This window comes from Meleagris gallopavo, chromosome 2, assembly GCF_000146605.3.
Source record: "Meleagris gallopavo isolate NT-WF06-2002-E0010 breed Aviagen turkey brand Nicholas breeding stock chromosome 2, Turkey_5.1, whole genome shotgun sequence".
Taxonomy (NCBI): Eukaryota; Metazoa; Chordata; class Aves; order Galliformes; family Phasianidae; genus Meleagris; species Meleagris gallopavo.
The window spans coordinates 51,548,380-51,560,510 of NC_015012.2; positions in this window are offsets into that span (position 1 = coordinate 51,548,380).

The following is a 12,131-nucleotide window of genomic DNA, read 5'->3' on the forward strand; positions in this document are numbered from 1 at the left end:
AAAAAGAGAAAACCAAGAATACAGGCCTTAAGATGATTTAATTGTTCAGAAAAACAGCAGTCCATTATAGAGCCTTTCAGTACCTTGCATCTGTAGAAATATTTAACATAGTATTCTTATTCTAGAAGGATGGGTGATGAAAGACTGAAATAGAAGCCAGAAGATACTGGTTACCTGTAGATATTTTCCTTGTAGATATTCACACACCTTTGGTCAAACTTGTTATCTTTTTGAGACTCAGTTCCCCATCTACATCTTAGTGCTCCCATTCCTCATTCCCTGTCTATCTTTAAAATTTAGATTATAAGATTTCTTTCTTCATAACAATCTAATCTGATCAAATTGTTTAAAATGTTTCATATGCCTCATAACATATATTGTGCTATATGGGAGCTCATAATTATTCTCAAGTGACAGCAAACTAATGTAGAGTAAACTTGTACTTAGAATGAAAGACTGAAAGAAAAGATTCATTGCTCCATATTTGAAGGTCTTTTCAGAGCACTAGCTTAATGTTCAGAGTTTCTAGAATTGGCATGATGTGACTTTTCCAGAAATCTGAGATTGTCTCCTTTTTTAGAAGCAAGAAAACAAGTTTTCAAATACTCTTTTACTGAATGAAAAAAAAAAAGCACCTAATTTTACAAGTGGTTTTATGACTAATTGTCCGATGACTTTACTGAGAATCTTTGTGCTATGCTTGTGTGTCATATTCACAGAAACCCAAGGAGACTGGTCATGTGAAAAAAGCTCGATGTGGTGATTATAGGTTGGAAGAGACTTTGCTCCATAACAAAAGGAGCTTATCTTCACGTGCTTAACACCTCCCATACTGAAGAAGGAGTGGTATACATATATTGTAGCAAAAAATTGCAACAAAAAACCTCGTGGCTCCGCAGTTATCTACTCTGCGTGGTTAAACCATGCACGTGACTGAATTTAAGCTAACTGGCTGTATCAAATCACATGCTTAGTGGATTTTCATTCTGTGACATGAAAACAGGCTTTTGGAGATACGGTAACCTGTTCTGAATTACAAAGATACTTCAGAACAAAAATTAAATCTGAATGTATGAGTGTTGATCCAGTATTATTCCATTTGGTCATGCTTTTGTGTTTCAGAAGACTTTGAGTAACACACAAATCTCTGTAACAGGTTATTCAAGAAAAAATAGCATATGATTTGAGAGTTATTTCATCCATTTACCAGAAAAAAATAATAATAATAAAAAAAAGGGTAAAAGAGGACTTATCCAGTCTATCTCTAAAAAGTAATTTCCAGAATATTAAAAAATCATGTAGAACTGTAGAAATATGCCTTGTTTTCCTACAACAGATAAAAAATATTGTCTGTCATACTTAGTTATAGATACGTTAAGCAGACTGATGATGATAACCTTACTTTCTATCTTGGTGAGTTATTTCATTATATTTTATGCCATTGCTTATGCCAGTCTATCAAATGGGACAGTTCTATAACTTTTTCTGCTCCCATTTAAAAGTTTACTTATAAGTTTTTAATTAGAAGTTATATAGATAAGCCAAACCTCCTGTTGCATTCAAAAGTGAGACAATATTTTGAGTGTTTGCAAAGGAGATGACATCTGCTGTAAACTGGTTCCAGAGAAAAGCTGGTTAGAATGGATCATATGACAGACAACACTTTATTTTGTAAATCCTGTAAGTACATAACCATTTAATTCTTACTCTCACATTGGGAAGAAAAAAAAAAAATAGAATCCCCTCCTTGTTTAAACATATTTTCAAATTGTCTGATACTTTCATTTTTGTAGCCTTCCACTTATCTTCGTTTCTGAGTCAACTGTTAATGGACTATCCCAGCCCCTTGTAATTTAAAAACAAAGAATAGGCTCATATTTCTTAGCACATAAAGGATGGCCTCTGTGAGCAGAGCCCCAAAGATGCTCAATAGCATATAAAAGCCAGATCCATCCAACTCCAAAAGGGATCTGTCCCAAGTCAGAGCAGAGCCTCGAGCAACGCTCCTTGCACTTCTGTGAGAGCAGATTTAAGATAGAGTAAAAAACGCTGTACAATGGTATCTGGGATAGAAGAGTGAAGAAATGTGAGGAAATAGCCCTGCAGCCCCCAGCATCAGTAGAGGAGAGGAAGAGGTGCTCCACGCGTAGAGCAACAGGTTCCTGCAACCCAGGAGAGGCCCACAGAGGAACAGGCTGTCCTGCAGCCCACAGGATACATGACTGCATGGAGCAGATCTCCAGCTGTGGAGAAGCACATGGATTAGTAATGGATGGAGCCTGGAGGAGGCAAAGCTCATAGAGATCCCCCTCAGGAGCAGTCCTGGCTAGAGCTGGAGCCCATGGAGAGGGAATGTCCTGTGGTGGGAAAGGGCTGGGGTGCTGCTGCCCATGGAGACACATGTTAGAACAGTGCCTGAAGCATGAGCGCCGTGTTATGAAGCCATGTTGGAGCAGAGCTTGGAGAGCTGTGGCCTGTGGGAAGCCCATGTGGCGTTAGTTCAGAAAGGACTGAATCCTATGGGAGGGATCCTTTGTAGAACAGAGGTAGACAGCTACCATGAAGGAGCTGCAGATGATACAGTGTTGTGGACCTTTAAAGGCTCACATTCCTTATTTTCCTGCACTGCTCAGAGGGAGTGGTGAGAGAGGGATGTTTTGGTTTTTTTTTCCCCTGGGGATAATTATTTTTAGATTATATCATTTTATATTTTTACCAAGATCTTTCTGGTTCAGTCAACAAAATGAGACACTGTTTGCACAGTTTTTTCTTCATCTATCATCCTTAGAATTTGATTATTTCTTTTATGTATGTTAGAACAATGATAAAGCTTCAGCAATGCAAAAATACTGTCTGATAACAATTTTGTGACCTCATTGTTTTCAAATTAAGTTGCCACATTTTTGCACATCAATAACTGAAGGTAGTATTTGTCCTGCAGCAATCTATTACCATAATGTGAGAAAAGTCAAGAACATAGTTTGTTTGAAAATGCAGTCAGCAAAAGCGCAAATAACAATTACAGAAGCAAATCTTTTTGCTTGCAAGTTAAATAGGTAAAGGTTGAAATCATGAGAATTTAAACCATTTTAAAGACATTTTACACACTGTCTTTTCTACATATCTTCACTTCATCCTTTTTGCCAAAGGCAAAAAAGGAAAAGAGAATGAGTAAACAGCCCGAATCTATTTTGTAAGAGATCATGTCAGTTGTTATTAGCTGTAATATTATCTTTCACTGGAGTGGTTGAAGGCAAACAGAAGGTCAAAATACTTGTATTTGTTATTTTGCTTTGTTATTTTTGAAAGAAGATTCAGTTAAATGTTTCCACTGACTTTAATAATTTTAAATGCAGCTTTTTATTAGAATCATTCACCATTTCATGCAGCATTTTTAGAAAGCAGAAAGCTTTTGAAAGGAACACATGGGTGCAGTACCTTTGGGGGTGGGAAGTAACTACACTGTATCATAACAAATGTCATGCCTTTAAGAACTAATATGAAGAACAAGATTTCATTCTATCTTTATCCTCTAAGCATAAGAAAATAATTATGAATTGATTCAATAAACTTTCAGAAGATATCTCATTTTCCATAAGTAGACCTCAAGGAACTTCACATTCTCCTTTTGTAGCAAATGGAATACAAGTTATTGAAGGTAAATGGGATGAAATGTCAGAGTCAGTAAAAAGACCTGACTAGTCTTAGATCTATCTCAAGGCTCTTTCCATCAGGCAATGTACTGTTTAAGTTACTTTGTAATCTTTCTTTTAACTGTACTGACAAATGCAGCTCATCTCCTCCAATTTTTCAAAGTCATAGACATACTCTGCTTTTTTTCTCATGATGAACACCAGTCTGAAGTTTATGTATGCTATCACAAAGAATAATTGTTAAAACAGTACTCAGTGGTTCAGTCTATTCAAGATTACACTAGAAAGTTCCGCACGTAGGTGGGCTTTTTCCCTGCAGTTTTTGTTCAGCTTTTGCTTTTACTCATGTTTAATGTTCTTGTTTGAGAACACTGGTTCCAAGAATCACAGACTAGTTAAGGTGAGAAGGGACATTTGTAGATCATCTGGTCCAAACTCCCAGCTCAAGCTCAAGTAGTTCATCAGGACCATGTCCAGGTGTCTTTTGAAGATCTGCAGCCTGTGCTTCATTCACCCACACAGTAAAGAAGTGCTTCCTGATATTTGAGCAGAACCTCCAGTATTTCAGTTCTTGATCATTGCCTCTTGCCTTATCTCTAGGAACTTCTGGAAAGAGGCTGCGTCCATTTTCATTACACCACCTTTTAGGTATTTATAGACATTTATAAGAGATTCTGAATATTCTCCATGTTAAGCATCCCAGATCTCTTGCCCTTCCTCATAGGAGAGATGCTCCAGTCCTTTAAACATCTTCATGGCCTGTCATCAGACTTTTCCAGTAATTCCATGACTCTCTTGTACCGAGGAGCCCTGCACTGGACCAAGCACTCTAGGCATGATCTTAACAGTGCTTAGCAGAGAGGAAGGACTACCTCCTTTGACCTTATGCTAACAGAATCCTGAAAACAGTTAACTTTCTTTGCTGCAGGATGCTGCACATCACTAATTTGTGATCAGCTTGGTGTCAATCAAGCATTACCATGTTCTTTTCTGCCAGGTTTCTTTTCACCTGATCAGCCCCAGCTGCCCCAGCATTTACTGGTGCATGGAATTTTTTTTTTCCCAAGCTTGCACTTCTTGCTGAACTTCATGAGATTCTTCTCAGTCGATTTCTCCAGCCTATACTAGTTCCTCTGGATGGCAGCATGACCCTTTGACATATCAGCTAGTCCTCCCAGCTTTGTGTCATCTTCAGACATGCTGACGTTACAAGCTGTGAAGTACACTTAATACACTGCAGACTGCAGAGAATATGCTCTGGTTGGTGATGAGAGGAGGCTGGCTGAGTGTATCTAATAATTAATTTTTTAAGAACTCAGAACACGTTTATGGACACTTTTCTCAACTTCAGTAAAAATGAAAATAATTCATAGCCATACTTTTAATAGGTTATCTGTCAGACAGAATACAAAATATTATTTCAAGAAAGTCACACTTGCTTGAAAGATCCTACACAGAGCTCTTTGAGTTATCACCTTCTAGGAGTCCCCAATAATTAAACTACTAGAAGAAACTTCTCAATTTTTTCCAGAAAATCTCACAGAGTAATATTTCATGTTATTATTGTGATAGATGAATAAAGTGCAACAACCTATTACTAAATAATGCATGTCATATTCAGTATATATCAGATTGTATATTGAATGTGAGAAGGTATATTTCATCTTAAAATCTATTCAGTACTGAAAAACTCATATCATACTTAAACCTTTTGCAGACCTCTCCCTAGTTGAAGTGGGAATCCAAATTCCTTTCTTGAATTAAAAAAAAAAAAAAAATCTTTAAGTTGTTGTAAGTTAATGTCCAAGACCTGTTAAAACAGGAAAAGAAAAATTCAAATTTTGTAAGTCTACATTTTGTATTACCATTCAAAATAATTACATGCAAGATACTTTCATCTAGCACAAATAGTTGATGGAAGGAAGAGAGAATATGTGAGTTAATAAATTACTTATAATTATGTCAGTTTTTCTCAGAATTATTCATCTCTACAATGATGGCATGGGTGGCCTGACAAATAGTTTGGAGGACAATAGGAGTTCCAATGATTTAATCTGAAAGCAAAGAGGCAAAACACACTTGTAATGAAAAAAAGATAGCAGAGACACTAGAAACCATCTCTTGAGTTGTAAGATATTTCTGTTATACCAGTAATTAGACAAATAAAAGAAAATACACACATATAAACTGTGAGATTGATACTGGTGAAATAGTGCAAAATATGATAACTTATAGTGAGGACTGTCAGTTTGACAAAATGTTAGCTGTTTGACAGAGGTAATTTGGGTTGGGAGGAAACAGGAGTTTATGTTCTGTTAAAAATAATAAAAATAAAAATAAAAATAAAAATAAAAATAAAAATAATAAAGATTCAGACTTGCTTTCTTCCAACCTGGACCAAAAAGTAAATACTATTTACTGAAGACAATCTCAAAAAATTATGATTTAGAATCATGGAAAAACTTTGCAGGATTGACTGTTAAAGCAGTTTTACTGCAATCATGTGAAAGAACTGCTAAAATATCTGATTTACTTTAGTAGCACTATTACTAAAATGAACCATCATAACATACTAAGTGCTAATAGATGTACTATATAAATTCTTCTATAATTCACCGGTTTACATTTTAATATCTTATTCTAATCAAAGTAATATAAACACTTAAATATTTGACAGGGAATTAATCAATTTATATAGTTTCCACTTAAAACTTTCTCAGCTATACGTATCTCACATTTATGACATTCTTGAATAGGAGAGGATTCATAGCAGGCAAGTTTTGTGTACTAGAGGAAGTTTGTGTATGTTTCAGATACAGGTTACGATTTGCAAAAGTAAATGACTTTTCTGTCATCATGGAGGACAGATCAAGTTGCAAAAGTTGAGTTTTCTTGTTTTCTTTCTAGTTTGGTTTGTTTTATTTGTTGAAGAAGATGAGACTGAGATAGAGGATTCAGCATAGGGAAGAAAAGAGTTGGTCTCATAGTAAAAGGGGCTGAATGTTATGCTGCAAAATTCCTATCTTTAATAAGGAATTCCTTTCACATGCAGTCATTAATTGTGCATTCTTCATATTCTTCGCCTGACCTGAAATTGTGGGGTCTGGTCTACGGAAGTGTTCTGCTTTCAGGATCTGACATAAAAATGCTGTGAACCTTTAAAGTACCTTGTGGTGCATGCTAGAAAACCAGATTGCATGCCCTCAACTTGGACTCTAAAAATCCATTAACGCACTTGACTTTTTTGTATCTCTCTAGTACCAATAAAATAGGGATTTCCACTATCTCTTCATATCATGGAAGTGCTATGAAGAATAATTAATTTTTTTAATTTTTTTTGAGTGCTCTGATATTGTTATTTGGGCATCAGAGAAAAAAATGAGAGAAAATTAATCATCCTGTCTTCAGAATAAGCATGCATGCACTACATAAATCCTAAAGCTACACATTTGACAAGGAAAATAAAATTCACTGAACAGTTAGTTTTCTAATTTTTTTATTCTTGTCCCTTCTTCAGTCACTCTGCTATTTTTCTTTCCTACAGTTACCAATGCTCTTTCACACTTGTCAGAGTCTGGTGTTGATAATTACTCTTATCTAGCTCTCCAAATTCCATCCTGAGGGAATATCCTGTTTTCCTTTTCCCTTGCTTCCTGTCTCAACTGCCATTCTAAATGTAGACAACAACAAAAAATGATTTTTTATTCACTGATGTCTTATTCTACTTTTTATAATTTATTTATTTTGTATATGCTACCAGTTCTTTAACTAGCTCGGTAGGAGAAAAAATATAACTTTTCATTTCTGTATTCAACCTGGCACAACAAATGTTAATCTTTATCTGAGCCTTTTGATACCATAAAATAATCTTGGATTCTTACAATGCATGCAGCTTTGTTCAGCTGTGGCCTCATTGATTTCCTGGCATATGAGAACTGAGAGAAGAAAGTGAGAATTGAGAATACTGTTGTATATTTTTCTACTTTCTAGTCTGTTTAATACATTCCATTTATAGCAGATGTCTTGAAAACCAATGTGTAGATTTTCTTCTTACTTTACATAATCTGTTAACAAATAGGTAACAGACTAAATATTTCAGGAACATTCTGCCTGTATTATTTCATGTTACAAGTTCTGTACTTGTACTTCCCTTATCATTTTTATTGAGAAATGGGATTTAAGCTCCAAATGCATCCTGAAATATCAATCTGACACACTAACTTTGGTTAATCACTTCTCTAAGATAGTAATCTTTAGCATTAAAATGGATTTGTAAGCTTTTTGAGTCACTCTTACAGATTATGTGGCTCTCTGATCTAGCTTCCTAATTAACTGAGCTAACTGAGTACCTGTAGAGAGGATCAGGGTCATAAAAAAGGCTCTGAGTAAGTTTGCTGAGTGTTTTTCATGTTTCTTGAGAAAATGGTTACTCTATAACATTCCTACAACTGTCTTTCATCATCACAGATTTAAAAGTTTCAGTAAACATCATGAATAAAAATTAACAGGAAGAGAAAACACTGAGGAAAGATATAAAATATCTTTTATATATAATAACAAGATTTTTTGCATATTTGAACTTTGACAATTCAGTTTGCCCTAATTTTTTCCAATTTTATTAGGAAATATACTTTATTAAACTAGTAACATCTGTAACAATTTTGAATACAAAATCCAAAACAAATGTTGGAAGCAAAAAGCCCTCTTTCTGTGTTGCAAATGAATATAAAGATAACTATGTTTACTAGCTAGGGAACTAGAATTTACTGTAGAAATAAAGTAGAGGTATTTAAAAGATTGACAAATCAGACTAGCCTCATATTTAAAAACAACTATTTACTCGATGGTTATTTGTTAACAATATTCAAAAATATACATAAATGGCTGCTTCTTAATTGCCATAAATCAACTGATTAACACTAAATATAGAAAGTAACTAGTCCTGAACAAGCTCAACCTAAAGCAGCCATCAATACACAATCACTATGAGGAATGGACCTTCAGTAGGCATTGAGAGCTGTAGCTCATCTGTAAGGTCAAGGTAAGCCAAGGCCATTCCTTAGGAAAGATGAATTCAGGGTGAAATGTCTTCTTTCTTCCCCATCTTTTCTCATCGCTAGTGCTTTACACTGCTCTGTCCTCTTCCCTGAAAGATAAGAAGTGATTTAACTTGCTTTTAACACCTTATTTTTAGGATCAAGACTTAGGGACATTTATCTTATTTTGCAGAATTCTTATTTTAACAGTCACTGTTTAACTTTCTTATTTCTTTGATGGATTCTACTTCCTGCAAGTTCTCCTGTACTCTATTTTTTTTCAACTATATTCAAGATCTGTTTCCCCCTTTGGATCTATGGCTGTTATTCAAATACTTAAGCTAAGTTGTTACAGAATTTTGTTAGTTATTTTACAAAATTATGAAATGCTTAGATATTTTGCCAGTCATACTACTTTAGTTTGCTTTGCTTGGATTCAAAGCAAGAAATAATATGTTTTCCTTAGTATGTGGAAGCCATTATGAGTTCACTGATATTGGCTTTGTCTACACTTTAGATACAGTGAATCACGGAATCATAAGATCACAGAGTGACTTAGGTTGGAAAGGACCTTAAAGGTAATCTATTTTGGTAAAGAAGATCTAGTTTAATCTCCATGCCATATACAGGATTGCCAACCATTAAATAAGAAACCAGGCCAGGCTTCCCAGGGCCCCATCCAGACTGATCTTGAACATGTCCAGGAATGGGGCAGCCCCAACTACACAGGGCAGTCATGTCTCATCACACTTGAAATAAGAGATTTCCTCCTAGCATTTAAGTCTCTCTTGTTTTAGTTTAAATCTATTCCTGCTTATCCTATCACTATTTCCCTGTGTAAAAAGTCATTCTTTTTCCTTTTTATAAGCTCCCTTCAAGTATCGGAAGGCTACCGTGAGGTCTTCACAGAGTCTTCTCTCCTACAGCTGGAAGAAGCTTGGCTCTCTCAGCCTTTCTTTGTAGGAGAGGTAAATCTGTCTTCTATTATACTGCTCTGTCATTTTTTCCATTTTTCTCATTTTCCTCTAATTTGATTGCTCCTGAACATCTTCATCACAAAAGATAGTGTATTCAGACAAAGAGCGTCACTTGATCATCATAAATATATATATATATACACTTTTATTTTTTTTTAACATAAATCACAGTTATATTCCCACGCATTCTGTTTCTGACCCTAACATTTCTACTGAAAAAATGCACCAAAGAGCAGGCAGGAAAATTTCTAGACATTGTCCATTACCTTTTATGGTGAAGAAGCCTGTTCATAAGTATTCAGTACCTAAACAGAAATAGATTTCTTTCAAAGATCCTGTAGAAATATTGATCAAAACCCCCAGTTCTCTGAAAGCCTCTATTATTTAATTTAAACATATCCATTTACAATCTGCATTCCCTATGTTCTTGTGGAGTAATAACTTTGTACAGCTTCTCTAGTTTTCTGTCATTTGCACTTGTTATCTCTTCCAAACTCCTTCAGAAGTATCCCATTTCCTGATTGCACCTGTCTTTTGTCTGGAAAATATATTTTACAGAGGGTCTCAAGAGAGTCATGCATTTTGCTCATTGTACAGGGTGTGATGTTAAAATCTTTGCTGACAAGGCTGTAGCAGACAGTGCAGTGGAGGAACCTCAGAACCTCCCAATATCAATGTTTAGAAATTTCTCAAAACCTGAAGTTTTCAGTCGTTGTTAGAAAGTTATCACTTACTATAACCTGGATTTAGAACTGTGTTAGGAAGTCATCAGAATGGAAAATGCTTTTTCCTCAAAATCAGATTTTTCCACACACACACAAATATATATATATGTTCTATCTGTGGTTACAAAAGATCTACAGCTCTTCACTTCTCATTCTGTCTCGCACAGTAATCAGGAGACACCCTGGTTGTCTAAGGATGCCAAGAGAATCGTTCTGCCAATCTCTCTATAGCATTTGTACAGATACATTTTTCTTTTCCAGTAGATGACTATTGAAATCTTTTAATCCTGACATATCCAGAAGAACTCTTTAACAGAAAGTAACGTTTTCCTGACTATACATTTCCACTGAAGTCAAATCCACATTTCTTCTTAAGTCAAGAGTGTACATCTTTTTCCTCCCTAATACGCAGTGCAAATGTTTAAAATAAAATCAGGATTGGCAACATCAACTGTGGCTCTGTGAGTTTAGTTGTGATATTTTTCTCTTATTTTTTATTCAAAAATAACACCATAAGTCCATAGTATGACAAATGATTGAGTCTGCCATCCAAGTCAAAAATTTGAGGAAAAGAACCTTTTTCAGGATAATTCTTCCTGCTTCCATGTGCACTAAAAATACTCCAAGGAAAGAACCTGTCATCATATTTTAGTTTCTCCCTTTTGATGCCTGCCAGAACTCATAACCCATGCTGTATTTCTATTAATAAAAACGTTTCTTATTTTTTCTAAAATAAAAACAAAATTTATTTTTTAAAGAGAAAAAGGTTAGCTTAGATACTGTAAATTTTATTCAGACAAATAGATTGTTTTGTTAATTCATTTAACCTGTAACAGTGCCAGATTTGAGATTTTTTATATGTTGAATTTACACTGGAAAAGAAATCAACCTGTGCTTGTTCCTGTCCAAAAGGAGCCTGAAAACTCACAGTCTTGAAAACCTAAAGCTGAATGCTATTAACATTATGACTGAAATGTAGTTTTATTCTAAAGCCTAAGAAATGTTTTGTTTATCTGTATTTCAATCTTTAAAATGTTTTGTTGTAAATTAATTTGATTCTAAAGCACAAAATCATTAAATCATTCAAACAATACAACCACAAATGAGATCTTATCTTTTTGTAAGATGACAAATGGCACCTCGGTAACTGTTAGAAAAAAAAAGATTTCACTGTGAAAATTACATTTGTCAGAAATTACCTTTTCACATTTACAGACTCAATTTCAACAAATAACACTTTCCTAATATAAGAGTTTATATACAGCTATAAATCCATTGGCTTTCTCAATACTATTGTGATATTTGGAAGGTAATTATCACTCCTTATTTCTGTGATTCCTGATAAGTCATGATAATGAACAGCCCTTGGAGAATTATATGTATCCTTTAAATGTCTTCTTTCAATCATATTCATTCATGTCATTCTACAGGTGTCTCAACAAAAAGAGGAAAGTCCAGCAGGCCATAGCCCCCTCTAGAGAGGGCCATAGGCAAGCTGGTAACAACAGACAAGGAGAAGGCAGAAGTACTCGGTAACTCTTTTTGCCTCAGTCTTCTCTGATAACTGCTCATCACACAGCCCTCACATTTTTGGTTTGGTAGGATTGGATTGGGGTAACAGTGTCCCTCCTACTGTAAGCCAAAATCAGGTTCATGATCACCTGGAGAATCTGAACATTCATAGGACTATGGGTGCTGATAAGATACATCCCAGAGAGAACCTCAGGAGGCACAATAAAC